Source organism: Nicotiana tabacum, chromosome 16, assembly GCF_000715075.1.
Source record: "Nicotiana tabacum cultivar K326 chromosome 16, ASM71507v2, whole genome shotgun sequence".
In the NCBI taxonomy this organism is placed as follows: domain Eukaryota; kingdom Viridiplantae; phylum Streptophyta; class Magnoliopsida; order Solanales; family Solanaceae; genus Nicotiana; species Nicotiana tabacum.
This window is the reverse complement of record NC_134095.1, coordinates 154040732-154056947: the sequence shown is the minus strand read 5'-3', so window position 1 is coordinate 154056947 and position 16216 is coordinate 154040732.

Sequence of the window (16216 nt, the reverse complement as noted above, 5' to 3'; positions counted from 1 at the left end):
TGCATCACTGCATTGTGCAATTGGCAGTTGTGCAACTGAAGATATTATTCTGCAACTACAGATGTTATTCTGCAACTGCAGATGTTATTCTTGTGCAGTAATATAGTTGTGCAACTGCAGATGACCAGATGTTATTCTTGTTTCACAGTTTCAGGTTTCAGCCATGTGCAGTTGTGCTTGACTGCTTGAGTGCTTGTGCACGTTCACGTTGTGGACTTGTGGTTGTGCACTTGTGGTCTTGTGCAGTTGTTTTACAGTTTTAGAGTGAAAATTATAGTGTCAATTGTCAAATTAGAGTGAAAATTACAGTGTTGGTGTTTCAGGCTTTCAGCCATGTGCACGTTCTTGTGCTGTGCTTGTGCATGTCCACTTATATATTGAAAAATAGTGCATAGTCCACTGTTTGTTAGCACTTCACTTAAAACTTAGCAGTTAGCACTTAGCAATTAGCATTGATTGCTAAAAACCGAAACCGTATCGATACCGTACCGAACCAAAATAAGAAATACCGAACCGTACCGAAATAATTTGGTACGGTATTTGGTATACATAATTGATAAACCGAATACCGAAATACCGAACCGAAATTCTAAAAACCGAACCGAAATACCGAACGCCCATTTGTACGGTACAAATGTTAGGAAGGGGAAACAACTTGAAAGTGAGAATCTTCTTTAAGTAGGAATTTTTTTTTAGAAAGTATATGTTGCAATGAACCAAAAATGGCAACAACAAATACATCCTTGTGTTTAAAAAGTGAAATTATCTACTGGTGTAACTAATTAAAGGATCTGATTTTTTATTCACTTATTGAGATTACATGTGAAGAAGGCCAAGTTCATCACCTTCGATAAAGACACTAAAGGAATATTAAGGCTAATTCTTCCCTGTTTTGGCTTATTTCATAAATAATTTTACTCTTAGAAGTTAAAGATATTTACGTTTTTTATTCATGTAAAATGATATTCAAAGCATGTCTAAGTATGTTCCTAAGTCCCTATTGAGGCATACGATAATGTCACGATCCAAAATTCCCACCTTTGGGACCGTGATGGCATCTAACATTTCACTTGCTAGGCAAGCCAACGTTATAATAATATTAACCATTTTGAACAATTTTTTTTTAAAAAAATTAATTTAATATCAAAGAAATAATGCAGAAGTAATTCTGATATAAAACAATCAATCCATAATACTAGCGTTGTCTAAAAGTCATCCCAGAAATGGTGTCACAAGTGCACGAGCTACTAGAATAATACAAATAAAGGTCTGAATGAAAATAGAGCTGGCTGAAAGAAATACACAGTTATGAAAAAGTGGTAGGGGACTTCAGAACTGCGAATGTCATGCAACTATACCTCAAGTTTCCTATAAATATCTGAATCCGAGCAAGTCTAATGTGATGCCCAAAAGGTCATCACTTATTTTAAAAGTAAATTATGTATTTCGAGGCCTTAAAAACCTCTTTCTGCCTCACCTCGATTTGCGTGTGCAGTCCGTGCGCGTAGCCGGAAAGTCATTATGTGAAAATCTATGAAAATGATGAATTTTGACTTTAAAATGGATTTAAGTTGACTTCGGTTAATATTTTAGGTAAACGGACCCCGACCCGTTATTTGACGGTCCTGGAGGGTCCGTAGGAAAATATGGGACTTGGCGTATGCCCAGAATCGAATTCCGAGGTCCCAAGCCCGAGAAATGAATTTTTGAAAGAAATTATTTTGCTGAATTAATTATGAGTTTTTGAAAGTGAAATGTGCTTGAAACCATTGGTATCAGGCCCGTATTTAGGTTCTGGAGCCTGGTACAGGTCTTATATATGATTTTAGTCGAGCCTGTGAAAAATTGGTAAGAAACGGATTTGAAATGACGTGAATCGGACCTTATTTGAGAAATTTGGCAAATTTGAAGTTCTTAAGAAATTTCATGATTTTGATGCTAAATTCATAGTTGTTGATGTTATTTTAGCGATTTGAATGCACGAGCGAGTTCATATGATATTTTTAGGTTGGTGTGCATGTTTGGTTTGGAGCCCCGAGGGCTCGGGTGAGTTTTGGATAGGCCACAAGGTGGATTTTGGACTTGAGGAATTGCAGAATTTCAGCTGTTGCATTGCAGGCCTGCAGGCTTCGCATTTGAGAAGCTTGGCTCGCAAATGCGAAGGCTATGTCGCAAATGCGAACAATAGCCCAGGCCAGCTTACCTCGCAAATGCTAGGGATTGATCGCAAATGTGATCCCCCAGTTTTTAGCCAGACGTCGCAAATGCGACACATTGTTCGCAATTCCCACTTCGCGAATGCGAACTTAGCAGAAGTCTGGGTTCGAAATTGCGAACCCTGGTCTCAATTGCGACATCTGCAACCTGCAATTTTATAACTTAGCCGAAAATCTTTCATTTTTCATACTCTTTCAAAACCAAAACACTCTTGGGCGATTTTTCAAAGACAACTCTTCTTCCAAATCGATTATAAGTCAATTTTAACTCGTTTTCTTCAATCATTAACATCTTTTTACATGATTTCAACTCAAAATCAATGATTTTCATAGAAGAAATTGGATGTTTTGGGTAGAACCTAGGTTTTCCAAAAATTGGGGATTTGGACCTCGATTTGGGGTCCGATTTCAAAAAAAATTATATATTTGAGTTAGTGGGGGAATGGGTGATCGGGTTTTGGTTCGAACCTCGGGTTTTAACCACGTGGGCCCGGGGTTGGTTTTTGACTTTTTAGGCAAAACTTTAGAAAACTCATTTTCATGCATTAGAATTGATTCATTTAGCATATATTGATGTAATTAAGTAACTTGTGGCTAGATACGAGCGAATTGGTGGTGGAATCAAGAGGTAAAGCGATAGTAGAGACTTGAATTGTGTTCATGACATCGAGGTAAGTGTTTGGTCTAACCTTAGCTTGAGGGATTAGGAGTTATATCCTATTTGCTACGTGTTACTTGTTGAGTACGACGTATAGGCATGGTGGCGAGTATCTATACGTTGGTGTTAAGTATGCCCGTGAGTCTTATATTGTGGTTCTTATGACTTCGTTGTATAATTCATGCTTTGGTGATGATTTCTATTGTTGGGCAATGTTTGTGGAAGTAATTGTGACATTTGAATATTGAGGAGCGCTGGCTCAAGTTGTACAATAAAATGTGAAAGTATAAGTGGTAATTGAACCTTCTAGAGCATTGGCTCAAGTTGTGAAGTGAGTTGAGAAGTGAAAGTGAAGGAGAGAAGAGAATCATTATATTATCTCCCTTGCCGGGAATTGTTGCTTTTAATGTTATCTCCCTAGCCAGGATGTTGATGTTTTTTTATGATGTTGTTCCCTTGTGGGGACTTGATTGTTGAACTATTGCTCCCTTGTCGGAATTCTTATTGTAATTTCATTTATTCCATTGCCCTATTGTTTGTGATTGTTGTTTGGGTGAGGAAGAGTTTTAAAGCACGAAGGGTGATGTCGTATTTTGTTTTGGTGAGAGAGTGTTAAAGCACGAAGGGTGATGTCATGTATGATTTGTGAGGACAAAGTGTAAAACACGAAGGGTGATGCCGTGCCGCACGATGTACCATTCTGTGCCGATGTATTAATTATATGGTTAGGACGAGAGTAAAAGCACGAAGGTTGATGCTGTGCACATTTTCATTACTTGATTGCTTTGGTGAGGAAGAGAGTAAAAGCACGAAGGGTGATGTCGTGCACTTATTGATTTCTGGTCCGTAGATTGGGTGTCTGCCTTCAGTCTGCGTGGAGATCCAAGGTAGTCCTGCAGGCATCCGCAGGCCCTGGTGTCTCCCTCTATCCCTTTATTCCTGTATCATTTCCGTAATTCAGAAACAGTGTTTCATTTATTTTGCAGACTTTATATGTAGTATTCTTAGATCGCCTGTGAAACTATGACACCAGTTCGGGGTAGTAGAGGATCAAACAATTGTATTGGATTCATGTTCAGATAGTTTATTGCTTTTCTTCCGCTTATGAGAAATTTCGCTATTTAAATGTTATTGCTTCATAATTGTTAAAGAATATAAAATGGGTAAAAGGTAATTTGTTCAATAGTCGGCTTGCCTAGCTCACATTAGTAGGCGCCAACACGACTCCCGAGAGTGGAAAATTCGGGTCGTGACAAGTTGGTATCAGAGCTCTAGGTTACATGGGTCTCACAGTTCACAGACAAGCTTATTAGAGTCTGAGGGATCGATACAGAGATGTCTATATTTATCCCCTAGAGGCTACAGAGTTAGGAAGAACTTCACATTTATTCTTTCCTGTCGTGCGATTTGGTTTCTCAAAGCTAATTGAATTTCTACTCTATTCTTTCGCAGATGGTGAGAGCACACGCTTCCTCATCCACTGACCAGTAGAAGCTCCCACGAGGGGTAGAGGGCGAGGCCGAGGCAGTGCTAGAGGCCGAGGTAGGGGCAGAGCTCATCTTAGAGCAGCAACACCAGCGGCGGAGCCTCAGGTTGAATTTGATGATGATGTTCCGGCCCCGGCAGTTCCGGTGGGCCCAGCTCAGGTCCCAGAGGGGTTAATTGCTACCCCAGTACTCCAGGATGCTCTGGTCCATCTAGTGGGCCTTATGGAGAGTGTCACCCGGGCAGGCTTGCTTCCTGTAGCACCAGCCGTCTCTCAGACTGGTGGAGGAGCCCAGACTCCTGCTACTCGCACTCCGGAGCAGGTAGCTCCCCAGTTCCAGACTCTAGCAGTCCAGCTAGTTGGAGTAGTTCAGCCGGGTGTGGTAGCTCAGACCGGTGATGAAGCAGCCATGTCTGTCGATGCCTTGTAGAGGTTGGACAGGTTCACCAAGCTCTTCCCTACTACTTTCAGCGGTGCATATTTTGAAGATCCCCGGGATTATCTAGACAACTATCATGGGGTTCTCAGGAATATGGTGATCGTGGAGACTAATGTGGTCGATTTTGCTACTTTTTGCTTGTTTGGATCCGCCAAGACTTGGTGGAGAGATTATTGCTTGGCTAGACCAGTCGGATCACCAGCCTTGACTTGGGAGCAGTTTTCTTAGTTATTTCTGGAGAAGTTTCTCCCCATCACTCAGAGAGAGATCTACCGGAGGTAGTTTGAGCGTCTCTAGTAGGGTTCTATGACTATTACACAGTACGAGACCAGATTCATCGACTTGGCCCATCATGCTCTTATCATACTTCCCACCGAGAGAGAGAGAGAGAGTGAGGAGGTTCATTGAGGGACTTATTCATCTGATTCAACTTCAGATGGCCAAGGAGACTAGGAGTCAGATTTCAGCCTCATAATAATAATCACGTATTCCTCACAACATAGGCTCTCGGCCTTACTCAGTCAGAATCTCAAAAGCTACTCGGGCAATAGTAAAACATGATGCTCAGCCCAAAATATTATTTTAAGTGTTAAAGCAAAGTAAACATGGCTGAGTTTTGAAAATAGTAGAATATAGCATGACTAAGTTCAAGCATAAAGTCAAAATAGTGAGGAAATATCAATAAAAATCCCCTAAGGGTTCAAATAGTTGGCACGAGGCCCAAATATGGCGTTCAGTCCAAAACATGATGATAACAAATAGTTTTCAGTTAAATACGCGGTAAAATAGTCATTCGGGACAGACTAAGTCACAATCCCCAATAGTGCACTACCCCCACGCTCGTCATATAGTGTGTGTGTCACCTCAATATAGCACAACGATGTGCAATCCGGGGTTTCATATCCTCAAAACATCATTTATAATCATTACTCACCTCAATCTGGTCCAAATCTCTAGCCCGCGATGCCTTTGCCCCTCGAATCGGCCTCCACTCGTGTCGAATCAATCCAAAATCAGAATTACGGTGTCAAAATATGCTAAGGAGCGCAAGCAAAAATAATCAATTTACAACACAAATCCCGAAATTACCAAAACCCGACCCCATGGCCCACGTATCGGAATTCGATAAAATTCACATCAATAGATTTCTCATCTCCCCACGAGTTCATACATATCAAAAATACCAAAATCCGACCACAATGGTCCCTCAAATCCTCAAGTCTTGGTCTCCAATACCGAGCCCTAGTTTCCCCAAACTTTGATCCTTAAATTCCATTAATTTCAAGCCTAATCCGTGAAATTATACCATATGTGAGCACGTGATTTTTGCCCTATATGAATTACTCCCATAAATTAAAAAACAAAATAATTTCTTTCAGTGTTTGCAATTTTGTGGATTTTCGTGGTATTTTCTGATAATTGTTCGCATTTTTGTTTGTGCATTTTAATTAGTGGAAAAATATAAAAATATATGTTGCATTTGCATTTAGGGGTTGTCTTTGCATTTTTAAGAATTAATTAGTAATTAAGTTATTTTATGTAAAAGGAAATCACAAAAGTAGTTTAATTTGCATTTTTATTCTAAACTTCAATTTGGAGTGGTTTTCCTTTTAATTGGTTGGTTAATTAATTTTGATAATTATTATTTAGGTTTAACTAGTGTTTTTTTAGGTGAGTTAGGATCTAGGAATTAATTTAGATTTTTATTTAATCTTGAAAAAAAAAACAAAGAGAACTTTTGGAAAAATTGAAAAGAAGTGAAAATAAAAGAAGAGCAATATCAATTGGACCCATCTCTAATTTTTTCTGTCCAAGCCCAATGTTACTTTGTCCAATACCCGCCCAAATACCCCAGAACCGGCCCAGTTCTGTATAACCCGGTCCGTTCCCCACACCTCCCAACCAAACGACCCCGTTTATGTTATAACTCATCTGAGCCATCGAGGTTAGCTCAATCCAACGGCTGGGAAGTGATTGGGTTTTTACATATAAGTGTCGTATTAAGCCCTCCCCCCAGCTCTCGTCTCTCTCGCACCCCCTCTCTCAGAAACCAACCCCAAACCCTAGTAGCCACCCCAAAATCCCACCACCATCTAGTGGCGGCGCCAACCAAACTACCCCTAAAATAACACCCTAGAATCCCCTTACTCCCCCTTTCCAAATCCTCACTCCGTTTCCTTCGAATATGGCTAGAACTTCTCGAATTTCAAATCTAGGGTTCGATCCCCAGAAGCCAAAGCCAAACTCGTTCATACAAGGATATTCCTCCAAGTCTTCTTAGTATTCAGGGTCGGTTTGGTCAAAAAGTAACGTTGTTCGCTTGTTCTTGGCAAAGAACAAGCGATTGACGTTATTTGGGGACTAAATCAGAGTATCAATTGCGAGTTCGGGCCTGGTTAGGTGAGTTTCCTCTTTTCCTTTTATTCGTTCTGGTGTTCCTTCAGTTTTCTTTCCTCTTCATTTCTTCTCTTTCTCTCTAGTCAATTAAATTGAAATGCGAACAAGTTTTAGCTAAATTAAGTATTGTCCGTTTGGTTCCTCTTTAGTTCTTCCTTTCCAAGTTTTGTTTTATGATTTCTCTTGCTTGGTCTGTTTAATGTTTTTGTTAACATTGAGTAACTTCACTTTGTTTGTTTAGCCATTTAGTCTTTTAGTTTAGATTTTAAGTTTTGTGAAGTTGTTTAGTCACTTTCCTACTATTTATCATAATTTGCTAAAACTTGGTTTGATTCATTTCGCCTTTTAGGCTTTAAATTCATTTCGGAATTCATTCCCAGGAATTCGAATTGATTTTTCTGAGCCCAGGTCTGGTTTAACCATTGGGTCATTTGACCCATGACCCATTTGAGGTTCTGAAGGGTAAATAATCAGGGCTCGAGGGGTAGTTTAGGAAATTGGGGAAGGGAATATTTGTGTAACTGAATGGGAAGCTTCTAGGAAGCTGGGAAAGGGAACTTATTTGAACTTCTGAATTTTCAACTAGGGGTATCTAGGCTAAAATGGAAATTTGAGAAGGGCCTAAGTGCAGAATTTATTTCCTTAAGGCTGCCCTACTTGCCTTGCCTATAAAAGTAGCTTTTCTTGCCTTTCAAGGCAAAGTCTGAGAGCTGGAAATTCAGAAAATACAGAAGCTGCATAAATTTTACTATTTACCCAAGGAAGCTAAGAGAAAAAAAGGTATCGAAAAGACAAAAGTCCTGAAAAAGCTGCAACGGTTGAGTTTCTTTGAAAATTCTAAATTTCATTGCTAAAAACTACTAAAATTCTTTTTGGTTGTGGGTTTCTGAGCATTCTTTTAGCTAGAAATTTTTTGAAGAATTTCATAGTAACATTGCTGGGTTAAGAAATGGTTTGAAACTGGTTTGAGATTGGGTTTTGGTATGCTGTGTGTCACTATTGGTTTGAGTTGGGTTTTTGCTGGTTATTTCCTAAATCTGGGTTCTGTGTTGCTTGCTGCTAGCTACCGATTCTTCACTGTTTTGGTTTCTATCTTTTTTCCAGGTATTTCCTTCAAACCCTGAATGGAAATGAAGCTTGTTATGGCTATTTGTGTTAGAATCATGTAATTCGAGTTGAAGAAACGGATTGTTGCCCCTTCTCTGTTACATTACCAGTTTTGAAGTCTATTATATTTTGTCTTCATGTTCCTCCTAGGCTCATATAAGTTATTTAGTTTCTTGTCATTATCTTTTTAGATTCTTTTATGGTGTTGTATAAATGTTTCCCTTTCACTTGCTTAGCTTAAATATTTGAAGGTTCCTGATCATATGTATGAGCAATAGAGAACTATTGCAAAGAAATTTTAGTAATGTCAAGTATGTTTCAGGTCTGTTTTGGCCTGTTGAGGCTAGTGTTGTCGGATTAAAGGCATGCTACTCAGTTTTTCTCTAGTTTAGCTATTCATTTCAAATCTTGCAAGTTGAATCCTGTTTATTGTTAGGAAGGAAGGTTATACATATGTTATTTGCTTCTGAGGAGACTCGATATCGAGTCTTAAAGCCTCCAGCAGTTGACCTTGAAATCTGGCTTGGGCTCATTTGGGCCCAAAGTTAATTTTTCTTGTGATGTGGTCTTGTGAGTCCAAGGCAAACGTGGGTCTGAGGTGCAGACATGATTAGAATTATAATTTTAGTTGCTCTATGTTTAAATAATTAAAGAAGCAAATATGTTAGTTTAGTCACGTGCTCAACATAGTTTTATGATTGGTATTCAATAAAATGTGTACAATTCTAAGTTCTTGTGTATGATTTGGCGTTGAAATTTGCAGCTGGCCCTTTAGCGTTGGCCCAGTGTCTTTTGATGCGCTACAAATTTCGTTCAAGACCTCTGTTTCATTTTGTGATTTGGGCCTGTCATTGATTTGGGCCTGCTGTTGATTGGATTTTATATTAGCGAAACGTTGTTGCATTTTTTTGATCCTTAAAAGTTAAGTCACTTGTTTGCCTAGATGGAATTCAAATCACCTTAGACCTTTAGTTAACTAACTAGACCCTTTAAAAATAGGTTGAGGCACACCCAATTAGCCAAAATGTATAACTTATGGCTCTCAAAAGCTTAATTTCGATTTTCCTTTAAGAATTGGGAACGAGGTGTGCCGTGCCAAATAAAATCTCAATTGCATGGCCCTCATTTTAACTAACTTCGTTTTGATCCTTAGAATTCGAGGTGCGCCATTTAGCAAATTTTCATGGACCTCGCAAAGTTGCAAACGCGTAGTTGCTTTAGGCGCGTTATTCTAATAATTTACCTTCTTAAACTCGGGTGTGCATTTCATGTGACCCAAATCAAATCTTAAAATGTTGAATAAAATATGTTTAGGATTGCGGGTGCATTTCATGTGGCGTGATCCAAAGACGTGTTTTAAACAACGTTCAAATCTTCTTTAAAAGTAATTAAAAGCGGTTAAGGGTTAAAAATGCACATAGGATCAAAAGTTTTTTAAAATCAGATAATTAAGCTGAATATAACAGTTGAGCGACCGTGCTAGAACCATGGAACTAGGGAGTGCCTAACACCTTCTCCCGGGTTAACAGAATTCCTTACCCGGATTTCTGGTTCGCGGACTATGATACAGAGTCATTCTTTCCTCGATTCGGGATTTGAACCGGTGACTTGGGACACCATAAATCTCCCAAATGGCGACTCTGAATATTTTAATAATATAATCCCATTTCGATTGTCACTTAAATTGGAAAAACTCCCTTATACACCCTTACGGGGGTATGGTAAAAAAGGAGGTGTGACAGCTCTGGCGACTCTGCTGGGGATCGAACCCAGAATCTCTGGTTCAGGGTTCAGAATTCGAGCCTAGAATAATTGTTGTATCTGGCTTTATTTATTATCTGATTTTATCACATGTTTGGGCCTAATGTGCTAATTGTTGCTTTTACCGCTTTGATATTATCTGAACTGTATGTATAAACTGCTACGAGATCCCTCTTTTCTCTCTCTTGAGGAGTACACGCTGGTCATGACTTCTTTCTGTTAGTGTCATATTCCAAATAGAACGAGGTTCGAATAAGTTGCAAAGCCGGATGATCTTTTGGTTACCGGTACGCAGCCCCCTCTCGGCTCGAGTTGTTCGCTCGGGTAAGCCAGGTCTAGAACAAATAAACCCAGGGTTTTAAACTTAGTATAATAATACCTCATGCCAGATCCCTAGTAGGAACGTTTGTTTGCATCATGTGCATTTTGACTTTGGAGACTTAACATAGGGGTTGGGTCTGTCTGGGACAGGTGCACCCAAAATAAAAAGACCATTCTGATGCATCTTACTTGCTACTTGTGCATTTATTTGCTTCGGATTTCCATGCTGACCGGCTTTTGAATAAAAGGAGGGAGTTCGGAAAAGAAATAGCAGTGTAGAGGAATAAGAGAGTTAATCACCTGTTTTAAGAAAAACCAGTGTCCAAATAGCACCGAAACTCTGCCGATTTTTTGAAAAAAGAGAGAGGAGAAAAACGAATTGAAAAATGAAAAAAGAAAGAAACAAAAATAGTCCGTTTTATTTGCCTGAACTACGCCAGTTTGATTCCCACCGGATGTGGGATACGTAGGCAACCCCCATCGGGTCCAACTTCCTTTTTTTGCAAAATAGCCCAAAAGAACAAAAAACTTACTTTTATTAGGGTGATGCCATTCTTGTCAGAAATAGTTGAATGTCCCTAAAAGGGCGCCGGAAGGCTGCTTTTGCAAGAATAGCTGCTTGTGATCATTTTTCAAGGTTTTCACCGGTTGGCCAACACAGCCTTAAAATCTTCATCTTCGAGGTGCTGAAAGGTCGTATTTGCAAAATCGGATTTTTTTTATGACAGAGAAAAAAAAGAGGAAAAGTGTTAATTTTGTCCTTGGGTCAAATGAGTCTTGATTTTTGCTTAATCACCGTAATAAATGTGCAGAATGAGTACGAGTCCAAATTTGCCGATAACAGTCATGAATAAGATCCCTTTGGAGTTGCATATGTGGTGGGAGGATCTGGGAAAATCGGAGCAAGATAAAGTCAATCTACATTTGGGAGGTCTCACCGGGTTGTTAAAAATCAGACCTAGAGGAGATATCATAAAGGCTTTGGTTACGCTTTGGGACCCGACCCATAACGTGTTTCACTTTTCGGATTTTGAACTCACCCCAACCTTGGAAGAGATAGCAGGTTATATGGGAAGTACTGAAGGGCTGAGGCATAAGTACCTGATCGCTCCAAGAGCCATTAACTCTCACAAGTTCATGGATTTGCTAAAGATTAGCAAGTGAGTCCCGTATTCCGAGTTGGAGGATGGGTTTTCTACTCTACGTTTAATATATCAGAGGTACGGGCATGTAGGAGGGTTCAACGATCCGGCAAGCGGGGTTTATAGCAGAGGAAACCGAACAAAATGGGATGAGCATAGGCGTTTCGCCTTCATGGTAGCTTTCCTAGGCCTTGTGGTATTCCCCAAAAAAGATGGGAATATAGATTTGCGGGTGGCTGGAGTCGTCAAGGTCCTGATTACCAACGCCAAGAGCATTCTTACCCCTATGATAGTATCTGAGATATACCGAGCTCTCACAGCTTGTAAAGCTGGGGAAAATTTCTTCGAGGGATGCAATTTGCTATTACAGATGTGGATGATCGAGCACCTGTGTCATCGCCCTAAGTATATGAGTTACGGGTCCACAAAGAAAAGTTGCATTGAAGAGTTTGACACAAGGATTTCAGGGTTCAAGCTGCCAGAGGGGTTCGAAGATTGGGTATCCTGCCTTCGTTTCATTACTGTGGGACAAATAGAATGGACATTGGGTTGGCTTCCTATTGAAGATATTGTGTATATGCCCGCTACTAGTCCTTACTTCCTCCTAATGGGTCTGCGAGGTATCCAACCTTACGCTTCTTACCGAGCGATGAGATAGTTGGGAAGGTGTCAGGTGATGCACCCAGATGAAGATCTTGGTGTTTATGCGGTCGAGGTTAGTTCCGACGGCCAATTTCATGAAGAAACCGTTCGTTCTATTTGGAATGAATGCCAGTATTTGACGGTGAACACTCAAGTGCGTGACCTATATAGAGGCGAAGTCTCACCCGCCTATCTTTCCTGGTATAGAAAGAAGAACACTGCAAGGGCCGAACCAGAAAAACCAGCCAAAAAGCCTCACATTCAGGAATTTGTTGAGGCGTCGCAAGAACAGTGGGCTTGGTTGGCTAAGGAGAATGAGTACAGGGCCACAATAGGAAAATTGGAAAAGCAAGTCAGAGAGCTTCAATTCGAGAGTGGCTTACAAGTCGCGGTGGACGAAGGAGAAAAGAAAAGGCTAGCCAAAGAAAATGAGGCTCTTCGAGCCCAAATTCAGAAAATGAAAATAGCAGCAGAAAACCCCACCCGAAGTGCCAAAGATTAAAAGCTCATCAATAACCTGAGGCAGAAAGTGAATGACTACAGTTTTGATTTGAACAAAGCAGAAAGTGAACTAGCCAGGGCTCGAAAGCAATTGGCTAAAAATGTAGATTAACGAGCGCACTTGGTTAAGCAGTTGAAAGAAAAGTACGACAATGAGGTCGTAGGATTAAAGAAAAGGGTCATCGCCACAGAAAACAAAATGATCAAACAGGCGAAAGACTTCAAGGTTGAAAGAGAACATTGTTATACAGCATTGACACAATTAGAAATAGATTTGCAACAACTTCAGGAGTAGAATCATGTGGCCGAGCAAACTTTGGAAGCCAGGGCCCAGCAGATCGGGCGTTTGTTACAAGAAAAAGGTGTCATAAGAGAGAGAATTAGAAACATCGCCGATTACATTGTTATGAAGTGCCAAGTCTGTGAGGATATGACTCGCACTACCTTCTTCGCGGCAGTGATGAATTTCATTAAGTAGATAATGAGTGACTTGGACCGACTTCAAAGGGATCTTGCATATAGGCCCGCGGCGAGATCGAATGATGTCCCGCGGGCACCAGGAGCGTTGATGTATTCATGATTTCTTATTTGAGTTTGTATTTCCTTTTCCGTTAGAGTCTGTCAGTTGTGTTGAGTTTGTATTTTCTTTTGCTGGAGTCTGTCAATTATGTTCGAGTCTGTATTTTCTTTTGTTGGAGTATGATAGTTTATTTTTGGAGTCTGTATTTCGTCTCTTCATCCGCGTCTATTAGTTTCTCTCGGAGTTTGTTAGTTTGGAGTTTTTGTAATCAAAGTCTTTGCTTTTTATGAAAATTGAAAATCCAAAAAATGTTTTATTTCACATTTATCTCCCAGAACTGTACTTGGTCTGATTTATGCGGAGTAATGATATGTAGGCAATCTCCATAGGATTCGACCATAACCAAAAAAAGAGAGAAAAACAAGAGAGAAAAAGAAAAGAAAAGAGAGAAAATAAGAGAAAAGAAACAATGGCAAAACAAGAGGGAAATGAAAAAATAAGAGCAAAGGCCAGAATGAAAAGAAAGAGAAAAAGAAGGAAAGTTGTAAGTGGAAAAGCTGGGATAACGCAAGCAACCTATCAAACGCATGCTAGAAACGGTTAACTACTTAAGTGCATTCATTCCCCAAATGTGCGGTTACCAATTTGTTAAATCCCTAACCACTAACAAGGTTGTTGTTGATGTATTGAGTTTAGGCAGGTGGTTAGTTGATCGGCATTCTGGCAACTCACTCATACAATACCCGATCAAAAGACAAGCTGAACATGGCCAACCAAGAATTGGAGGCAAGTATTGTTGACCCGTCAAAAGAGGTGGAAGAACTGGATGTTAATGCGATGAAGGAAGAGATGTATAAGTTAAAGCAGCAGATGGCTGAAATGTACCAAGCCTGGGCAAAGGGGCATCCACCACCAGTTTATCCCGCCAACCCTGCTTATATCCCATCATCGGCCCAACCTCAGGAGCCTCCCACTGTGAATTCATCTCCAGCCTTTCCCCTCTACCAACAATGCTATGGCACCACTTTCCATACTTCTCAAGCTCCACCACCCAAACAAGTCCCATACCCTCCAACACCAATCACTCCTATTTTTGTGTCACCTCCACCCGCTGCATTACACCGTTCTTCCAATGAACCTCTATTCCATACTCACGACAACCAGTATTATCCCTATGACCCACCTTCAAAATCCCGGAACCATGTTCTTACACTTCTCATCTTGATCTCCCGACAAAGACCGAGAAGCCACCCAAAAATCCCGAGCATGAAGAGATGATCAGAAAGGTCAAAAGCTTAGAACAATCGTTCAGAGATATGAGGAGGTTGGGAGGTCAAGTAAGTGTGGCCTATAAAGATTTATGTCTGTTCCCAAATGTTTAGTTACCAGCAGGGTTCAAAATGCCCAAGTTTGATCTGTATGATGGGCATGGTGACCCAATAGCACACTTAAGAGGATTTTGTTGCAAGATGAGAGGAGTAGGCGGAAGATATGAATTGCTGATGGCATATTTCAGCCAAAGGTTGAGTGGATCGGCATTAGAATGGTATACCAGACAAGATCACAGCAGGTGGTACACATGGGACGATTTGGCCCAAGCCTTCGCCTGCCATTTTCAGTATAATCTTGAAATTATCCTAGACCGTCTATCATTAACAAAGATTGAGAAAAAGCCCGGTGAGAGTTTCAGAGAATATGGATTCCATTGGAGGGAACAAGCAGCGAGGGTTCATCCTCCGATGAAAGAAAGTGAGATGGTTGATTATTTCTTGCAGGCTTTGGAACCCACTTATTTTGGTCACTTGGTGTCAGTAGTGGGCAAGTCCTTTAATGAAGTTGTAAAAATGGGAGGCATGGTTGAGGAGGGACTCAAGTCCAACAAGATCATGAGTTATTCAGCAGTCAAAGCGACCGCCCAGGCCATTCATACTGGAGGTGTACTCGGGAAGAAGAAGAAAGAGGACGTTGCAACAATTGAGTCGGGAGCTTGTGTCAGTTCCAGGGGCCTCCCGCATTACTACAACAAGCCTCAACCTTATCCCCAAATATACCCCCACATTCTATATAGCCCACCACAATACTACTACCCACCGCCAGATCCCTATTTTTCCGTCCATCACGCACAAATCTATACCCAACCTCCCGCTCACGCACAATGACATGTGCCAGCTCCACAAAGTCCATACCTAGATCCACAAAATGCCCATCCCCCCAAGAGCCTACAGAAATCCCTCTAGAACAGGTTTTCTGCCAAATCAAGCCTTTAAGAATGAGAGGTTGCAGAAGCAGAAGACTTTCACTCCGTTGGGAGAATCATATACTAGTCTATTCCATAGATTGAGACAGTTGGGTATGTTGAATCCAATCGAGGCTAAACTGCCAAATCCCCTTCCCAGAAATCTTGACCGCTCGGTGAGTTGTGAGTATTGTTCAGGGACCCCGGGTCACGACACAGAGAAATGCTGGAAATTGAAAACAACTATTCAAGAGCTCATTGATACTAATCGAATTGAGGTCCAAGCCCCGGAGGCACCCAACATCGACCAGAACCCATTGTCGGCCCATCATGAGACAAATATGATTGAGATTGTTCATAAGGGAGGGGAGCCTAAGAAGCCTTCGCAAACCGTCATGATGATTCGGGCTAGTGAAGCCAAGTCGTTTGAAAAATCAACAAGTGAGAAGTCTGTGATCAAGTTGAACGAGGCAAATAATGAACCACATGTAGAGGTAAAGAAGGGGTGCTCAAGTGGCGTTGCAGGAAAACATGAAAGAGCAAAAGTGGTTGTGCCAGGAGTGACGAACAAGCTTGTGGTAATTGTGAAGGGCGCCCGCACAGATCCTGTTATTATCAAACCGGTAACTCAATTACCGATAGTCAACAGCAAGGCAGTCCCATGGAATTATGAATGAGTGACAGTGACTTACAAGGGGAAAGAGGTTAAAGAAAAAGTGTGTGAGACCCATGGTTTGACTCGATCCAGGAGATGTTTTGCCCTCGAAGAGTTGAGAAAAGCTAAGATCTC